Here is a 21,114-nt window from a genome sequence, read left to right as displayed (position 1 = left end):
CCTAGAAGTTCTGATGACCACCATCTGGAAGAATCTGAGATTTAAATGTTAGATCCAAATGATCAGAACAATGCGCAGGATGCGACACCAATGGAAATTGTTCATATTATACCCAGATCGCACTTAGATATCCTTTATTGTTTCTGTCTGCCCACAATTTTGCCTCCAGTGACCTGTACCTGTGACTCTTCTTAGACCTACTGTCCTCAGGCTCCCAGAGCCATTTGTGCAGAGAGCTGGAAATATCTGGACTTCACGTTCTCACCGCCACCGTGCCCATGCCCTTGCTCCACACTCGGTGCTTCACAAGTGACTGATGGCACAGCAGGGTGAAAGCCAGCTTACTTGCCTTGGCTCAGGACTAACTCTGAGGGGTAATTTACCCTCCAGTGTTCCCTTGAAGCAGGTACCTCCAGAAATGATGCCCTTGCTTGGTTTCTCCTCCCTTCTTCTTCTATTTCCTTCATTTAATTTCTGGCTTCTCTGCAGAGCACTTCTCTTGTACAACAATTCTTAGCTCAGAGTCTGCTTCTGGGAAGCCCAACCTAAAACATTTTTGCTATAAGCTTTCATTCCACTTTGGACTTCCACTTCATATTACTCAATTCATGGGCAATTCCTTGTTCAAAAATCTATCATTCTACTGGTATATGAATGGCATAAGTGGAGGGACTGGTTGTCCCTACTGTTGCATTCCTGTGTCCAACCTAGTTTGTGGCACATAGATGGAAATTCATGCTGGATTATGAGTGAATGAACAAACCAAGAGGGTCAAGATTAATTAGTGAATTAATAACATGTTTATAAGGTTATTTTAAGGAAACGATGCTTTATTATTTTTTTTATTTAAAGCTTATATTTATTCATGAGAGACACACAGAGAGAGAGGCAGAGTCATGGGCAGAAGGAGAAGCAGGCTCCCTCTGGGGAGCCTGATGCAGGATTCTATCCCGGGATTCTGGGATCACGACCTAAGCCAAAGGCAGAGGCTGAACTACTGAGCCACCCAGGTGCCCCCAATGCTTTATTTTTTTAAAGCAGCTTTAATTAATTAACCAAAGATAGATAAGCAAGCCTTATTACTGAAAAATAGAAGTCCTTAAGAATATGCATGTCAGTTTTCAACCTTCTGGGCATTCTTTCTCTGTACTGTCTACTCTGATTACTTTCCTTAAAAGGGAAGATAGAATCAAGATGGGAGCCAAGCAGGTACCCAATCACACTGGGTACCAAAATTATTCTGGCTATTCTTCCCCTGTAGGTTCCATCCTTACAGCTACAGTGAATTGAGTGATGTTCAGAATATCTGATTCTTTGAACCGCATCACCAAGACATACATGGTGAGCAGCCACTGCTACTGCTCATGTCTGCTAAGCGAGGCCTCAGCAAATGGTTTGGGTCGTTAGAGCAGTAAATACAGGAGAGAAAACTTGTCCATTAATCAACACACGGGGAGCTCTTCATTGGCCAGAAAAGGAACTGACAATCTTTTGGTGTGTGTTCTCAGTCACTTAATGACACCATATTGCTGCAAGAAGATTCCCTGAATAATTTTAAAGCAAGGAGTACAGAAGAGAAGGATACATGGGAAAAAAAAATCAGAGTCAGTTCTCTATGCTAGTCTGCCTAGAATTTTAACTACCAAACTAAGCCAATCTGAATTATTTTAAATCTTTTTTCAAGTCCTCTTCTCCCTCTGTGAGATGAATACACTTCCTGCAATACACATGCCAATTTTGAGTTGTAACATGGAAAAAGATGTGTTCACTAATCATGGGACTTTGGCTCCAACTGACACCATCTTCCTTTGGGAGCTAAAGAAACTTTCCTAAGATAAAAGAAATCAGGGTCCCTGCTACAAGTTGAAGAGATTCTTAGGGCAGAAAAAGTCAATGTACATTGTCTTTGGAGAGGTTTTCTTTATAAAAGCCTCATGCCAACATTTTAGAAATAGCTATACCAGCTGGGAAAAGAATGAGGACTATGCCTGACTTTACCTACTAAAAAGAAAGATAATTCAGGTAGCTTTTAACTCAATAATTAAATCTTTGTTTAAGTGTAAATGCAAATTAACTGTATTAAAATATATATAATTTATGTGTTCCAAATTTCAGATGAAAGGCTTATTCACAGAAGCAAATGTAAAAAGGAAATAAAATCCCTTAGTTTGCAGCAGTGCTGTTTTATTTTTGTTTTGCATTTATTGTGGTTAATTTAGAAGTTCCTTCATGCTGTTCCTGTGGCTTGATAATCATTTGATAAAGGCAGCCTGATGGTGAGGTTTTTAATTCCTGAATTTATAATATGGTTCTGTCAAAACAAAATAAAAATCCAATGAGCTTAAAAAAGAAGACACTAGAATGGTTAATACAGATTAATAAATCAGGAAAGGAAAATAAGGATTGAGAAAAAAATAGGAATTCAAAGATGTTCACCAGAGTGGTTAATGCTATTACATGACTGAACTTCAAAACTTGGCTCTAGACTTCTTGACAACCAGACAAGAGGTAAGTTTAAACAGTCCAAATAAGAGAGGGAGAAAAGACCCAACTCATTCACTCTATGAGACAATAACATCTTCCAACTATAAATTTTAGACTGAATTTTTCATTTGAGAGTATATATAACAGATTCTATTTGATCAATGGACATTATTCTTGGTAACATTTTTACAGCAAGCACATGGTCATTTCACAATATCATATTTGGTTAATTATTTAATGCAACTGAGTGAAGGTGATTCTATGAACCAAACTTATATGTCAAATGTCAGTGATCTAATTTGTTGTGGGGTTTTGGGTTTTTTATCTTGTTTTGTTTTTTGTTTTCTTAGGAGGAAGATTGTAGAGGGGGCGGGGGGGAGAGAGAATCTTAAGCAGGTTCCACATCCAGCACAGAGCCTAATGCGAAGCTCAATCTCATGACCCTGAGATCGTGACCTGAACTGAAATCAGGAGTCGAACGCTTAACCAACTGAGCTGCCCAGGTGCCCTCTAATTTGTTTTAATAACAGCTTTAAATTACCAAAAATAGTGAATACTCTATTTTTCCTAAATGGAACTTTTCTCAGCCAGGTTTTTGTTTAGAGCTAGATGGTATGGGATCCCTGGGTGGCGCAGCGGTTTAGTGCCTGCCTTTGGCCCAGGGCGCGATCCTGGAGACCCGGGATCGGATCCCACGTCAGGCTCCTGGTGCATGGAGCCTGCTTCTCCCTCTGCCTGTGTCTCTGCCTCTCTCTCTCTCACTGTGTGCCTATCATAAATAAATAAAAAATTAAAAAAAAAAGATTTAGAGCTAGATGATAGAAAAATTAGATCATACCCTCTGACCAGTGATTTGAGAAGCAAATTTCTATACTGACTGTGCATTGAAGGAACCTCCCCATTTTTTGGAAACAAAATGAACAGGTGGGTAACTGACCTTTTCTTATAACAACTGACAAACACCTTACCATTCTCCTTTGGATTAACTGATGATCCATCAATGCCCACAGGTGAGCTTTTGTTAGAAAACCAATAAGTTTTGTTAGAAAAAGATCTTAGAGTGATCCAGTATTTAAATAAACCATAGATTTTGATACCCTTACTTTGCAAAACATGGTATAGGCTTATAGCACTTATTCTTTTTGAGAAATGTACAATGATGCCGGTGATCACAGCTTCCCTTTCTACATGACACTGTATGCTTTAGCTATAACAACAACAATAGCGGTAATGAAAGCATTATTTATCACAAACTTATTTGCGGAGCACTGTTTGCAGTCATTTACAAATAACTCCTGTAATCTTCACAAAAGATATGTAAATTATTATCTCCACTATATAGATGAGAATACTGAAGTAGGAAGCTCAAGGTCACACAGCTAATAAGAGTTGGAGCTCAGGAAGTATAATTTTCCAAGACTGTGCTCTTAACCACTATGTTTAAAAAGAACAGCTATAAGAATTAGAAGAGGAGAAACACACTTATCATGTAATACTTCTCAGATAATCATGAGATTGTCTATAAAGGAAATTCAACGGCATATAAACAAATTAACCATTCTCCAGAGTTACTTGATAAAAGAGCAACAAAGGAAAATAAACAGGTTCTCATAGCTCTGTAATAACCAACTAGAAAAAAATGTAACAGAACCTCTCACCCACAAAATCAACAAAAACTATAGAGCATCTAGGAATAAATGCAACAAAAAAATGTGTACGACCTTCATGAATAAACTGCAAAGCGTAATGAAAAGATATAAATAAATCTAAATAAATTTAAAGAGTAAGGGGTGGGAAAACAATGTTCTATTTTAGATAGGTCAATTCCAAGCAAACTCTGAAGAAGGATTATTTATGAATGTTGATAAATTAACCTCCAAAATTCATATGGAAGAGAGTCAAGACTGAAGAAAAAGAACATATCATAATAGAAAGAAGACACAGGAATTTTAAATAATACAGTAAGTATTGGAGGAGGTTGAGAAGATATGACCTCCAGTTGTCCCAGAGCCTGACCCAGGCAATCAGAGGCTTCTCCACACACCCCCACACAGTTCCCACAGTTGGATCCACCTTCAAGCACTGTGGCTTTGAGAGAGCAATATGCTATTGAGAGCATCTGGATGGTATACATGATGAAGCCCTATTACCACCTCTCTATATAAACTCCTGAGTCTGGCAGGCAGGTGTGAAGATCTACTTATTCTGCAGCCCCCCAAGACGAGCCTCGTAAGTTCTCTTATTAAAACTGCCTCCTACCAGTCTGGAGTGGCCTGCCTCCTTCCATCTCTCTGTACTCTCTGTGTGTGAAACCATTTTCAGATTTCACTTAGGGAATCTGAGGTTGCAAACTGGTGGGCCCAGCAAAAACACAAAAACAAAGACAAAATCAGAAGAATGGGTCTTGGGAAAAGGGTGTCTGAGAGGGAAATCCTGAATTGGCCTTTGACCTCTGTGTGGGGAGGGGTGCCTCGGATATTAGATGGTCATGGACCCCTACATGACTACGGGAATGCCCTGAAAATGCCAGCTGGTCTGATGTGCCAGTTTGAGGAACAGTGCAGAGAGCACCATGCAAGGAAGGGAGAGGCAACAGGCTTGCCTCTCCTGGGGGCGTTTGGGCTGGCCACCCATGCCTGGCTGGAGGTGAGAGCTTGAAGAGCCGAGGTTAGAGAAGCACTTGACCATGTAGGTTCCCCTGCAGACCTTGGGGTTGGCTGACAAGAGACCTTAGCCTGCTGTTCTGCAGAACTAGGAGGGTGTGTAAACTGGCCCAGATTAAGGTCCGAGGCCTTGTAACAGAGCCTGATTAGGATGCTAAGCATGGAACCTCTGAGAAGGTGAGGAGAGTGAAGAGCAGGATGTTATGTTGATAGTGAAATGACTGAGCTAGTACATGCTGTCCTACCGTTAATGCAAAGGCAAGCAGGAGCCTCAGCAACCCCCAACAACCCCAGCCAGCAGGCAACCCCGCAGTTCAGAAACCATTCGGGATAAGAGAATGAATGCCTGCTGGCTTATTGATTCAGCGCCAAATTCCAGCAACATGCCAGGAGCCCACATGCCCAGAGAGTTCCCCTTTTTGAGCCAAACTTCCCAGCAGGCTAGACTAATCCAATACTCAGGGAATGAGTACCCTCTCCTCACCCCAGCACCCTACAGACATTGCCTTCAGGCAGGATGTGTGGCCAATTTTCTCTAGCTCCTGCCCAGTCGGAGAAATCCCAATTCCCTCCCATATCCCATAGCCCCACAAGCCAAGCCTGCATAGAGTCCCTGGTCTTTTGCTGGGAACTTCTATGAGGGAGAGGGTGGGCCGTGAACCCAAAGAAAATTCAATGCCCAGACACCACCTTAAAGTTTTGGGTAAGATGTGCATTGTTACAGAATCTGTAATTTGTTGACCAAGAAAAGAGGCAGAATTAAAATCACTTATTTGGGGTCTCAGAATTGCAATTTAAGGAATCCCGATTTTGGACAATAATCCAAATAGTCCTCTGTGGCCCCCCAGCAACACTCTGGGTGGAGGGGAAGTCAAGGGTTCCTGAAGACAAAAGGGAATGCTAAGCTGTATGTTATTACAAAGAATTCTGAATAGTATTAGTGGTAGAAAACTAAGCCTGATTGAATATAATGGGTTGCTAAGACTATAAGCAAAGTCTCCTACTGTAGCAAGTTGCTTGACCTTAAGTCTGTGTTCTTGGAATATTTGTGGTTTGGCCCATTTTACAAGTTCATGGTTTTTCTGGTGAGGATGTATACAGATAAGGCTCATCTTCTTAGTGGCCTCCTGGTTCCATTTTAAAACCCCTGGACACAAATGACCCCTATTGTTTCACCTTTTACCTTTCCCCCTTTTGATGAAGAACTTTCTCTGAAAACATCTGATCAACTATTTCTTTAGTCTCATGTCAATGGGATGGACCTGTCCCAGGAAATCCTATCCCACATCAGGAGGATTTTTAAATTTTTGATGGTTTGTTTTAAAGAGTCCCTGTCATTGGGGTCAGGCCACACTGAGCAACAAGATTACAGCTGGGAAATGGTTCTCAGGCCGTGTCCGCATTCGGGCTTTGTTAAACTGCCTCGAGGTTTAGGTGAATTAGTTCATTGAGTGACCATGATCAGATGTTTGTAGAGGTTTTAGATGGACCTTTCTTAGCAAGGTGATAACATAAGAGCAATTAGCAATAACCTAAAAACGTCCCGGACAGTCGGCATTAATCCAGAATGTTAAGAATGTTTATGAAATACCTAAAGGCTCAGTAAACTTAGCAGTGTGATAGAGATCTAAGGAAATAAAACCTTGTATCAGTTGTTGGCAAGTTGGAAGGCTAGTACAATGCATATTTCATATTTTAACAAATTTGAGTCCAGTGTAAATATGGATGGAGTCCTTGTTGGCAATTTTTCTTACTTTTTTTTTCCACTTTACTCATGGTTTCCTGGAGAAAACCTCAATCCCTTGAGGCCAGAGTGGTTTCATTACCTGCTCCAGTTCCAGTACTATTTAGTCCCTTGTTGGCTGCAGGTGGAGGGGAGTGGGTGGTGTATAGCTTGTGAGAAAGCCAACTGCTAATTCCTTCAATTCAATTCTTTTGGTCCATAAACCCATCCTGATGAAAAGCATCTAACTTGGTCATCTCTGCAAACATAAGCTGTGCAGTTGGGTGAGTTATAACAGTGATTACAATTTTTCTTTTTTTTTTTATTTTTTCTTAATTTTTATTTATTTATGATAGTCACAGAGAGAGAGAGAGAGAGAGAGGCAGAGACACAGGCAGAGGGAGAAGCAGGCTCCATGCACCGGGAGCCCGACGTGGGATTCGATCCCGGGTCTCCAGGATCACGCCCTGGGCCAAAAGCAGGCGCCAAACCGCTGCGCCACCCAGGGATCCCAATTACAATTTTTCATAAGCCTTCGATCAGCCTAATAATATGTATTAAGATTAATAGTAATAACCAGTTGGTGCCATCCTTCTTAACCATGATCCTATTCCTGATGATCACCACCTAGAGATGGAAGTAATCCCCAAGTCCTGGCATTCATCCCACCTGGCTAATAGGTTGATAATATCCTTTCTGGTTTTCAGTTCTTGTGTTATTTTGCCAGACTGATTAACATAAAAGCAGCTCTTTTCTAATAGAGCACAAGTACATCTTTGCTGTGCCATCAAGATATCCAGTGCACTTCTATTTTGTAAGACCATTTCTGCCAGGTATTAGTTTTAGTTTGTTGATAGTTAAATGCTTGAACAGAAGTACTGAATGTGGTAGTCAAGATTATGGATCGGGTGCATATTGCCTTTTCCAAGTCTGATACTCCAAAGAAAGAAGGTCTTGGGCAAGGACACGAGCAAGGCCCTGTCTGTCTATAATTGGGTTATTGGTTGACATCCATCTAAAAGTATAATCTTCCCTGCTTTTCCAAAGCCTTTTTAATTAGTAAGAGAAGGATCCCAGATTTGGTGTATGGGAAGTTGGAAGGAAGAATCTTTCTAATGGTGGTATCAGGGGCAAAGATAACAACTTCAATATACCCTTTCCATAGAAAGATTGGAGTAAATGTTGGTGCCACAGAAACACTCAGAGAAATGCCAGTACCTTCTAGGAACAATGCATAAGTGGGTCCTTCTGCTCGGCCTTTTTCAGTTTCAAAGGCAGAAATCTCCTAATCAGAAATGTAGTCCTCTTCAGAGTACACAATCAGGTTTACTAGAATCATGTGAGTGATTGTAGGAGCACCTTCTATCTCTATGCACTTGAGGCAATAAATGAGTTTGATTGTTGGGTCTGATTTGGGCTAAGATATGGGATGCTTCCAGGAAAAAGATAGGTGGAATTAGGCTTCCACCATCTTTCAGATTTCTGATTAATTCTCCCTATTGACCATTAAGGGGAGCACATCTGCTTTCCAATGTTCAGTTCCTTTATAAATTTCATTTCCCCACCATAAGGATACATTAAAAGTTGCATAGACTTCCATGTGGAGTGGATTCATGATCATCTGAATCCTATAAAAGCCAAACATTCAAGGGAAGATAACCAATGCCATTTTTATTTTTAAAACATAAGATCATTAGTCAATGTCCAGATTTGAGAGGTATTCTCTATGAGCAGGGACAACCCAGTGGAAGGCAATTATGTCTAAGGCATGTTTTCCAGGTGCAAGTTGGTGAGTATTTTTCAAAGAATATAGGGGCAAAGGACAGGCGACCCCAAGGCACCTTTGACATGAAGATTCATTTGAGTTGAAGACAATTGAGACTCTGTAGGCTCAGGAGAAACTTTTTGCCCCATCCTTAATTACCTAGAAGAATCTAAATTGAGGGTCTTTCCTAGACTAATGATTGTTACCAGAGATAAATCTTATGAGTGACCCACCTGTATGGCAGGGCAAACCTCTAATTACTGAACATCTGTTTTTCTTATTGCCTAGGACTTGTAATCCTTCCCTTCAAAGTCCAAGACTCTTCCACTCTTCTCCTTAGTTCAGGATGTCTGACATACAGCTGGCAGAAGGTACGATTTCTTACCATGTCAGTCACACTGAATCTGTAGGGTCTGATGGAGTGTGTTGAGTCTTTTTATTCTCTAAATTTAGATTAGCAGGAGGAAATATTTGTGAAACTATTTCCTCGGGCTTAGAGACTCTTTGGCTAAATATGATATTTTGGCTACTGATCATTTCTTCCCAGGGATGGTCTTTGTTTTTCTTTGTCTTCTCTGTTTGTCCTAATGTGCACAGGAGAAAGGCTGCTGCTAATACACCTCTGGGAAGCCAATTTGACACAATTGGTAAGCACTGGTTGAACACTGAAAACCTGTTAGAGCGCTTGCCACCTAACTCAAAGACTTCAGTGTTAGGATAAGTTGGTCATAGAATGGCTTAAATTGACACTAGATCATCTGCCAACCTCCAGAAAACTTTTGTGCATGAAAATACACTGTAAAACAACCCTTGGTTCCCAACCCCACAGCACAATCTTCTGAGAGATGCAAGTTTTTGATAAAGCTGTTAATGTGCATATGCCAAATAAGATTTTTCCTTTCATCTTGCTCATGTCCTAAGAGCTTGGCTTTGTGGCCACTGAGAATATTCTCTTTGGTCTCCAATACCTAGAGAGTGTACTTACTTGGTGACCACTTGAATAGAGTGGGGTTCTGAGTCTTTTGGTTGTGCCAGTTCTCAAGGGAGTGTCATGAGAAGTCCCAGCCCATTAGAATCTTTGTCATCTGAATATTCATTGCCTTTTAGTGCTGGAAAATATCACTTGCCCAGTGTCCCACATTAGCAGGTGTGTGACTGGAGGTGTCTGATATCTTTGTAGACCAGAAACTGTTTTCACTACATCATCCTTACTGCCTGTACAAAGAAGACCTTTACTTTTACATTGCCAGGTGAACTGGGGAGACCCTGGGCTCTGAGTCCACAACCCATCCCAAAGATGTTGCTGAAGGCTCTTGATCTTGTCAAGAGAAAAACTCAAGGACAGACACAACATAGTAGATAAGTGACACAACCAGGAAAGTTTATTAAAAAGTATACTCTCAAAATGTGGAGTGGGCAAGCTTGAGGAAGAACATGAGTGGCATGCCCTGGGTTTCTTTTTATTGTCAATTGTTAATTAGGTGGCATATTTATTACTTGGGATGAGTATTTCTTAGAAGCAGGGTTGGTTTCATGCCTTTTTTTTTTTTTTTTTCTTCATTTGGTCGGGGTTTTCTGGCCAACTTTATCAGCCATCTTGGGTCTATGTGGTTTGATCTGGCTTCTTGCAGCTTTGTTTTGGAGTGCTGCCTGGACAGGTCTGATTTTCCAGATAGCTGAATATGACTTCCTCTTTGTTGGCCTACAGGTATCCTGTTAGAACCTAACTGCCTCTAACACTTAGACTAATTTTGGAAGTAAACTTTGGGATTGTGGGGGCTACATCATCTATGCTCTCTGGACACTTGTGTTTTTGGTTAAACCTACGAGCTTTTAATGGCTTGAGTTACTATTGAAATTAATAAGTTCCTACTCATCAATGGCCAGATGATCTTTTAAATTGGTTTTCTTTGAAATATATATTTTTATAAAGAGCCCAAAATTGTTGCATTAGTATAATGGTTAGCTGTAGGAACTCCCTTAAAAAGAAAGAACAGAAATTAGACTTAAGATAAAAATGTCCATATTCGATGTAAAATCCCCTCCTTAAAATCTAGCCTCATCTGCCTGTTCTAACTTCCCTTTTCCTACAAGATTTGAAGAAATATCATTTGGCTGTATTCATAATCTTCACAGAAGAAACAGGTGACCAGAATTTCTTTTGGGCCTTCCTACAAATGATCAGCAGAAGGCCAATATTCATGAGCTAATAGAAACGAAGTTGAATTGTATATCCAGAGAAATGCCTTTTGTTAAAATGTTTTTTTTTTTTTTTTTGTTAAAATGTTTTAAACAAATTTTACAAAGGCACAAATCTTTGATTCTCATTTTAGTTAAAAATCTCCCTGATAATGGCAGGTGGGTAGCTCAGTCAGTTAAGCATCAGACTTTCAGCGAGGGTCGTGATCTCAGGGTCATGGGGTCTAGCCCTGTGTGGGACTCTGTACTTATCAGGGAGTCTGCTTGAGATTCCCTCCCTCTGCCCCTCCCCCTGTTTATGCGCTGGCTTGTTCTCTCCAAAATAAATAAAATCTTAAAAAAAAAAAAAAAAAAAACTCCCTGATACAAAGAAGCACAGATCTCATTAAAAAGATAGGCCTATCCCTTAATATTCAGACTCTAATCCAGGTCTTTGGGGAATTAAAAACAACAGTCTTTGTCCTACAAATCTGTACAAAAACCCTGATGGCTCAGGGGTTTAGTGCCACCTTCAGCCTGGGGTGTGATCCTGGGGACCCGGGATCGAGTCCCATGTCAGGCTCCCTGCATGGAGCCTGCTTTTCCCTCTCTGGGTCTCTGCCTCTCTGTCTCTCTTATGAATAAATCTAAAAAGCAAACAAGCAAATCTGTACAAAACTAGAAATACAACTCTACTAATCTCAAAACCTCACCTATTCGTCTCAAAATGTTTGGGGTATGATAAAAGATCTGGATAATGGAACAAATATCATCTGAAAGTGGAAAAAGGATTGATTTTTAAATAAGAATTATTCTGAAACCCTAGGGGGAATTTTTTTGTTTTGTTTTTACATTCTTTCTCTGTCCCTTGAGATTATAAAACTTGCCTTTGAAATGTAAACATAGCCCACAATTACCTGAGACTGCAGGAAGAAAAAAAAGGCAGGAAGGGACCATGTTAAAATATAAACTGCAGAAAGGGCTCTTGCTGACCAGACTCTAGTACCTCTGGAAGGAGGCAGGTATATCCAATTATGCACCTTAAAGGAAACTTAAGATCTTCTCTCTGTGCCTTGTGATACAAATTTTCTAACCACCATCACCATGATCCCCTTGCCATTTTCTCTGGGACCTAAGAGTCATTCTTTGAAATGCAAAATTTAGGGAGAAGTTGTTCATGAGTTAAAAAAAAAAAGATATTTGAAAATGGGTCCTGTGGTGTTCCCTCCACAAATAAAAACAAAAGCTCTAAGATTTTGTTTGCATCGTGCCTCTGTATTTGTATGTGTGTCCATGTATGTTGTAAATGTGATTTTTTTTTCTACCTCCAGATGTGGTTGCTAAAACTAATTTGTAAAAGAATTCTATTTAGTTGGTTTGAAAGCAAGGTTACTTGTAAAGATTGGACATTTTAAAATTCAGAAAGTTAAAAGCAAACCTAAATGTTTTTCAAGTTCATGTAATCTGGAAAACTCCTCAGTATTAAAGCTAATTGAAGATTGTGGGCTTGTACGTCTGTTTTTAGAGTTACCAGAATTAAATATAAAACTTTTATTCTGCATATGTTTACTGAAAGTCAAATAAGTTCATGCAACCTCTGATGCAAAAATGGTCAGGAAAAAAATTAGAATAATGTTCAACTCTGTTTAATGTCCAATAGAATTGTGGATAGTCTAAATATAATTAAAAACAAGTAAGTAAATAAAAAAGTGTGTAGGTAAACTTTTAAATAGCTTCCAAAATCTTTGGTGATCTGAAACTAAAGTTTTGCTGAGTTAATTGATGAGTAAAGTTAAATTAATCAAATACTATATCTGTTCCAAATAAGATAAACTTATGTTCAGGACTTAAAGGTTTCATTATTTTATCTACTTTGGTCTTATTGATTGGGGGGGGGGAGGCAGAAGAAAAATTCCCTTACTACCTGCAGCCCATTGACAAGTCCTTGAACTAGTGACATTTCTGTAGGGATTCAACTGGCTCAATGTTAATACCTTAAGGACAACAGGTAATATCAGTCTAGCCCTCAGGACCCTGTAAGTCTACTTTCACACATAAAATTCCCTTGGGAATTTTCTTTAAATCCCCCAGGATACATGTTAGTAATCATTCCCCAAGCATATGGCCCACTGATGTATATGTGAAGGGTCTCATGAATAAGGTTTATTAGACCATAATTAATGACCTTTTAACAATAGCTAGCCCCCTTAAGTTCCGAGAAACTTTGTTCCAAAATTCCTTAGAGACTAGCACTACCCCTAACTCCCTCCCAACTTGAAAGTATATAATGGGCCATTCCTTATTACCCCAGGACAGTTCTTTCTGCCCATGGAAGGGGGAATGGAGGAGGGTGTTCTGTCCGCCTGCTTTAATAAAGCTACCACTTTGCACCAAAGACGTCTCAAATTCTTTCTTGGCCATCAGGTCTAAATCCCACCAATCCTCACCTATATATTCAAACACTACATCATTTTTATAGAAAAACTCAAGATAAATATGTTAGTACAATCTTCTAATATAGCATAAAACAGGTTTACTATGAAAAAGCACATATTTCCAAAAGTTAGGAATATATTCATAAATTTGCCAATCTCAAGAATTCTGATGAAACCCTTCACAATTGTTTACTACCTAGTTTTTACTAGAAAAGTTTCTGAGCATTAAGAATTCTAATAAATATGATACTGAAAATAGTAACTATGCAAAGAAAAGATCAGGGTTTTTGGTCAGAAAGTATAAGGAATATATATTATATATAATTTTATATTATATATAAATTGGGGGGGATTTTTTTTTCTCCTAAAGTGAAACTGGTCATTTAAAGAGGGAAAACAGAATAAAATCTGAATGGTAAAAGTTTATGGAGAAAAAATCTTTGGAAAGAAATCTTATGAGTGGTCAGTATTGGCTAAGATTAGGATAAATTTAAGTAAATGCAGTTTTTAAAAAAGATTTATTTTAGGGAGTGCATGGTAATGGAGGGGGTTGGGGGTAGGGGCAGAGATGATCTGAAGCAGACTCTGTACTGAGTGCAGGGACTGATGTGGGGCTCAATCTCATGACCCTGAGATCATGGACTAAACCAAAACCAAGAGTCAGACACTTAAGGGATGCCTGGGTGGTTCAGTTGGTTAAGTAAATGAGTTGCTTTACTTAAATTCAATTTGCCAACCTATAACAGCCAGTGCTCATCTCATCATGTGCCCTCCTTAATGATCATCACCTAAGTACCCTATCCGCCCCCACTCCCCTTCTGCAACCATTTGTTTCTCAGAGTTAGGAATCTCTCATAGTTTGTCTTCCTCTCTAATTTTCCCCCACTCAGTTTCTCACCCTTCCCTTATGATCCTTTCACTATTATATTCCACATATGAATGAAACTATATGATAATTGTCTTTCTCCGATTGACTTATTTCACTCAGCATAAATACCCTCCAGTTCTGTCCACATCAGTGTAAATGGTAGGTATCCATCTTTTCTGATGGCTGAGTAATATTCTATTGTATATATAGGCCACATATTCTTTATCCATTCATCTGTCCGAGGATATCATGGCTCCTTCCATAGTTTGGCTATTTTAGACATTACTGCTATGAACATCGGGGTACAAGTGTCCTGTCATTTCACTACATCTGTATCCTAGGGGTAAATATCTGATAGTGCAATTGCTGGGTCATAGGGTAGCTCTATTTAACTTCTTGAGGAACCTCCACACTGTTTTCCAGATTGGCTGCACCAGCTTGCATGCCCACCAACAGAGCAAAAGGGTTCGCCTTTTTCCACATCCTTGTCAATATGTTTCCTGTCTTAATTTTAGTCCTATTCACTGGTATAAAGTGGTATCTCATTATGGTTTTGTAAATAAATTTTGATATCAAAAGTATACTGGTATAAAAATTGTTAAAAGGACATAGTTTTCTTGATCAATACGCTTTTAAGATATTCTAAACAAAAAATTTTTACCTTTTATCTGCCAAAAGTATTCTGTTTTTCCAATACTTCCTGTTTATCAGGTCTTTGAGTACTACAAAAAAAAAAAAAAAAAAAAACCTGAATCTTATTATTAAGAGCTAAATTTTGCTTATCTAAACTTCTATATTTACCTTCAATGTCTTTTATTGTCACTTTGGTTAAATGGATAATTACTATTTCATAATGACTTATAATCAGTTTAATGTTCAAACCTTTTAATATTTTGACCTTGGTATGCCTGGTGACTCAGGTGGTTAAGTGGCTGCCTTTGGCTCAGGTCATGATCTCAGGGTCCTGGGATCAAGCCCTGCAGTGGGCTCTCTGCTCAGTAGAGAGTCTGCTTTTCCCTCTCCCTCTGCTCCTCCCCTCTATTCCTGCTTGCTCGCTCATGCTCTCTGTCTCTCTCTCTCTCAAATAAATGAATAAATCCTTAATATTTTGACCTATTTCCCAAATCAAATTCTGAAAGCTTCCTGACCACAATCTAAGGGGCCCTGGAATATCTCAAAAATTTCATGAGAAATTAAAATCCATGTTCCAAAAACCATATAAAAGCTTTTAACAAATGTGCTTCAGGGAGACTCATGGGAGGGTGGGGGGGTGGAAACTAAGTACAGGTTTCTGATAACCTTAAGATCTGAATTAAAACTGAATTTTCACAAGTCATGAAAAAACTGGAATCAAACAAAACAAGAGTTAATAACAGAACTGAATAAACCAAGGAGGATAGTTTTATGATGTTTGAAACCTTATAGACCTAAGTCTGGGAAAATTTTTTTTAAGAACTTCTTTTAATCTGACTTATAGAAATTTGATTAAAATACACCTTTGTGAATAAATTGATCTTTCTTTCTGCCTTCCTAAAGCCTCCAGATTTCAGAAAATCTTTGAATATTCTTATATAAATATATTGCCATAAAATGTAAGTTCAGTAAGTATCTGTTCTCCTGACAGGGTGCAGTTGAAAACATTACCAAAGCTTTGATTGCAGTGTCCTATTTGAGAGAAACCTCAGATATGACCAGACAACTTTAAGGAACTAAAGTTGACTTTATAAAGCCAATAAATCCCCTTGAAAATATCAGTCTGATGCCTTACTTACAGGGTTCCTAGCAGCCTTATTTGTTCCAAATTGCCTTAGAAGGTCAGTTCCTAGCAGGTGCAAGAACTTCAGGATATATGGGGAACCTTGAGAAGAGAGGAATTTATCCAAAACTATAGGTATTTCAGGTGAAGTTTGATGGTAAGTATTTGTCTTGGCTTCTGGCTGTGAGGCCATTATAAAGTTCAATCTAGAGATTCCTTATGAAAAGTTCAGCAAGCAGGTTTTAAAGAACCCACATTATTGATTGCAAGTCTTGCTGCACTTACATAAATAATGCCAAGTGGTTTTCTTGAAACTAGACTTATTTTGCAAACAACTTATTTTTGGTAGAAATGAAGGTGATTATAGGGAGAAAATGGAACACCCCTTTTGTAGGTATTACATTATAGTACTGTTTTTATAAACTAGACAAGATCCTGATTTCTTTTAGTGTCCTCTAATGCCTGGCTACAACTCTCAAGACATTTTTAAAAAATATTCATGAGAGACACAGAGAGGCAGAGACACAGGCAGAGGGAGAAGCAGGCTCCATGCAGGGAGCCTGATGCAGGACTCGATCCAGAGACTCCAGGATCATGCCCTGGGCCAAGGCTGGCACTAAACCGCTAAGCTACCCAGGGATCCCCTCTCAAGACATTTTACATTTTTCTTCTACATTTCTTTTTTTTTTTTTTTTTCTTCTACATTTCTGACTTGGAATAATCGGAGAACTAAAAATGCCCTTTTTCCTGAAGCCCTGCAAAATGAGTATAAAAAAAGATAATATAAACTTCAGAGAAATCATAATAGCTCAGCTTAGGACCTCTTAGGGCCTGTTGTTCTGCAGGCCTCTCAAAGATCACCAGAGACCTTGAACAATAAAGGAGAAAGATCAGATTGCCACTGCCTGCCATCATTTGAATGTGCTTCAAGCATGATGTCTACAAATATTTTTGACCACCCTGAGAACTCAAACTGGCTCATAATTTGATTCAATCATTAAGCATGCTTTGTTTCCATAGAAATGCAGCTTAATTAATACCTGATTACTTGAATCCTAGGCCTACCTTTGAAAACATACCTGCATTACTCCTTTCTGAAATGAGATTAGCTAAACTGACCCATTAAGACTGAGACTGCTACTTCTTATTGAACAAATCTACTAGCGTAACTCAATATGGGAAACTCAGGGAAGTTTCAGAGGGCACTGTAGATGCTAAGGAGAGGCCAACCCAAGATGGGCCACGTCAACATGGAGCTTATTTTGAGCTGAAGGTAATTGAGACTCCACTGGCTCAAGAAAAACTTTGTATCCCTCCCTTAACTCCATAGAAGAAGCCACATTGGATATTCTTTCCCAGAATGATGGTTTATGCCAGAGATAAAGTTTATCTGAGTGACCCATCTGTATGGGAAGACAAATCCCAAATTAGCAAACATTGGCTCTTCTTACCGCCTGGAAATAGTATTCCTCCCCTTGGAAATCTCAAACCCTTACGTGCTTCTCCTCACTTTGCTTGTCTTTGGAATTTCCATGTCTGTATGGATTCTCCATATGTATTAAACTAAACTTTGTTTTCTTATGTTAATCTGTCTCCTGCCAATTTGATTCAGTCCATCAAGGAGGACCTTGAAGGGAACAAATTCTTCTGAAACAACAAAATAACAAAAGAGAATCTTACATTTTTGCCAGTTAAGTTTTCCATCCCTCTAGGGATAGAGACCAAGCTATTAAGTCAGGCATTTCATGATTTTCCCTGGCACAAATCCAACAGTTAGGTTTGCAAAATCAAAGTTTTTGCAGGGTAGGGACAAAAGGGTGTAATAAGGCTTGACCATCAGTAATAAGGGTCACAAGAAAAAATAAAATGCTAACCCAGGACTAAAATTATTCCCAATAAGAGAAGCCATTGTAAGAAGAACTTAGAAAAAATGTATCAACTAGTAGGAGTTGTAAACAGAATGGAGCAACTAAAAGAATTGGATTCAGTCCACATGGCAAATAACCAATATGAAAGTAGTGAGTTTTTCTAATACTATAGGATTTTATCAATTAAGGAGGCCTCATTCGTATAATATAGCAAAAAGCATTAGAATGCTTATTAGAACAAACAACCAAAATACTTCAACAGTCCTTCATGACCAATTTTCCTAAGAATCTTAGATGTGTTCTCCCAGTTAAAATGTCAAGCATAAACCCACTCTTGGTACTCTTCATTTTAGACAAAGAGGTCTACAGGGAGTATGAGGATATATGCTAGAAATGATGTTCTATTTCTTCAGAGAAAAGCTGATAAGAGCTTCCCCAGTAAGATGATTAAGAAAAGTGTTATAAAGACAATAAGTTATTGGTTTAAATAACAACAACATGGAAATACGCAGGCCTGATCCAATGTCTTGGGAAAATTGTCTACCCGGATGTCCTCTGCTTCAACTCTGGGTCAATTTGAGTTTTAGGTCTGCAATACATTCTGGTGCCTTGTGTGTGACTGGAACTTTCTTTAAAATGAGAAACATGAATCTAAGAATCAATGCCTTTGAGTTTAGCTGCATAAACATTAGTTAAACATACTTGGTGGGATCCTTTCCATGAGGGTTATAGGGCAACTTGGTGGTGCTCTCTTCCAGTAGACACAATCTCCAGGTGTAGATAATGGTGAACGTTGCTTTCATCTTTCAGGAGCATGCTAGGAAAATAATTTTCTACAAAGTATGTGTAAGAAGGGAAATACTCTTCCTTTACCCTTCAAGGTCTTCCAGTTAGATGACAAATTAAACTTTTGTGAGAAAGATCAACAGGAGAAAAAAAGTTTTATGTACACACAGATGCCAAATGATGAAACTGAGACCTAAATAAATAACCAAGGAGGCAGTTTTTAGGCAAAGAGATGGTCTGTGGAGAATTGACAGGACAAAGAATTTAATATTGGGAGCTTCAATTGGTGAGAAATTCTAAGCAGAGTTTGGACTGTGATAGTAAAATTGTAAAAAAGGAACAAGGTTGCTTATAAGTTTTCTGAGCCCTGAATTTCCTGCCTTTGGTGATAACTCTTTACCTCCTAGTACGGGGAAGCTATCTTTCATATGGGAGACTTATTTTCTCTTTTCCAGGGCTATAGAGAAGGGTCTAGTGTCCTTGAACAGGCTATCTCCTAAGTAACTTTTACTTCAAATAATAGACCAAAGTGTCACATTTTGGGTGGCTGACATTTGGGCCTACTTCTCTGGAAGTTTCTCACATTAAAAGTTGACTTCATAGGTGGTTCAGTCTCAACAAACCAGTCTTAGTTCTGACAATAGGTCAGCTCAGTTAAATTCATCAGGAAGTGGTCTTGCAAATGTGTCTTCAAATTTAAGCCTATAGTTCAAATAATCCAGTATTAAATAAGAGGTATTTTTATGGAAACAAAAGAAAAATGATTAATAATTTAAAAAGCAGTTTGGGGGTTCTTTTTTTTAAGTAATAAATTTATTTTCTATTGGCGTTCAATTTGCCAACATACAGAATAACACCCAGTGCTCATCACGTCAAGTGCCCCCCTCAGTGCCCACCACCCAGTCACCCAAACCCCCCGCCCTCTTCCCCTTCCACCACCCCTAGTTCGTTTCCCAGAGTTAGGAGTCTTCCATGATCTGTCTCCCTTTCTGATATTTCCTACCCATTTCTTCTCCCTTCCCTTCTATTCCCTTTCACTATTATTTATATTCAGTTTGGGGGTTCTTAGGATAGCCAATCAAGAGAACTTTTAGAGGTCTGGCTTGAAACATCTTCAGATATATTGGATGATTTTTTTTTCCCCTCAAGTTCCCCCAAACAACCTGAGTTAATTGCACCTGCTCAGGAAGTGACTTTCTTTACACACCTGGTAAGGTTCCTGGGAACCCTGTGTAGGGACCAGGGGCAGGCTGCACCAAGATGGGCCACTTTAGCATGAACATTATTTTGAGTTAAAAGCAACCCAAATCCAGCAGATGGTAGGAAAGCTCTCTACCTCCCGCTCAACTGCTGTGTGTACCAGGGAGGAGAGCAACTAACTCTATCTATCTAAAGATAATTCTTTATCTAAGCAACTTCTCTGCATAACAAGCACCTTGTTTTCCCAACATCTCCTTTCACAGTCCTGCTAATGGTCTACTCCCCTTTGTATCCTCAGACCCTACCCTTCTCCTTAGCTCACATAAGCGTCATATTGCATCACTGTCTTTGGAATTTCCACGTCTGTGTGGATTCCCCATAGTATACTATTAAATTTGATTTTCTCCTGTTAATCTGACTCCAATCAACTTCATTCTTAGTCCCTTAGAAGAACCTAGAAGGTTAAAGGAAGTCCTTCCTCCCCAATGCCTGTAAAGCAAGATATAATGTTTTTCTGAGGGACTTCATTGAACCCTTATAGTCAACCTGAGTTCCTAAAAACTGTTTGACCGTATCTGAATCTGTACATACCTTCCCAAAATGACATTCCAGTCAAAGCCTTGGTAATATAACCAATGTTTTCAATTGTGTTATAAAACAGATTTTTATTGAACTTATGCAAATAAATATATTGTCGTGAACATAAAGGAATATTCGGAGTTTTTGAATTCTAGAGGGGTCAAGTGGGGAGAAAAGGATATTTTATCAAATTGCTGTAAGTCAGAATTAGCTTTAGAGAACAAGTTTTCTTTAATCTGGAAAAAAAGAACATTAAAAAATATCAAATATTTCAAACAAAAATATTATAAAAATTATAATCCTCCGTTCATTTAGTCTCATGTTACTAATTTTTTTCTGCTTGAATATAGTTCTTCCACTAGTTCCAGAAATTCTTACCTACTTTAGTTTTACAATCTTAGGGTTATCACAAACTGGCACTTAGAATTCTTTCCATAAGTCTAACTGAAGATGAAAATGTTTGCAGAAAGCTTTTGTAAAGCATCTCAATAAAGAATAACTAGCTGTAAATGATAAAAGATTAAAAATGGCCATAGTGAAAGATCTGATAAGAATTCATCACGATGTAACTGATACAGAAATTTGGTTATTTCTGTGACATGACTTTCAAAATAACACACCAGGACCTATCAGATTTCTAGATGTTTCATAAACAACTTTTAGAATGTTTATTTTAATATACAAATATAATGTAAGAGGGTTTGTTATCACTTTTGACCATACTTCCCATGTAATTTAACATAACAAGTATAATTTATCTTAATATCTCTTTTACTATGAGAAACAAAATCTTTGAAATATTCAACTTT

At 38.6% G+C, this 21,114-nt stretch overlaps 1 long non-coding RNA gene across 2 annotated transcripts in view; it reads left to right on the top strand.

Annotated features, from left to right (window-relative positions):
* Positions 1-241: 241 nt before the first annotated feature.
* LOC140600271 (uncharacterized) overlaps positions 242-21,114 on the top strand; it is a 45,786-nt gene continuing 24,913 nt past the window's right edge. The window contains exons 1-2 of one of the 2 annotated variants that reach the window (XR_012003498.1): positions 242-406; positions 8,924-9,006. This is a non-coding gene — a long non-coding RNA (uncharacterized lncRNA). The remainder of the gene's footprint in view (positions 407-8,923; positions 9,007-21,114) is intronic. The other variant, XR_012003499.1, reaches the window with a different exon arrangement.

The sequence above is a fragment of the Canis lupus genome, chromosome 11 (assembly GCF_048164855.1).
Source record: "Canis lupus baileyi chromosome 11, mCanLup2.hap1, whole genome shotgun sequence".
Taxonomy (NCBI): domain Eukaryota; kingdom Metazoa; phylum Chordata; class Mammalia; order Carnivora; family Canidae; genus Canis; species Canis lupus.
The sequence above is the reverse complement of the archived record's forward strand: the minus strand, read 5'-3'. Positions and strand labels throughout refer to the sequence as shown.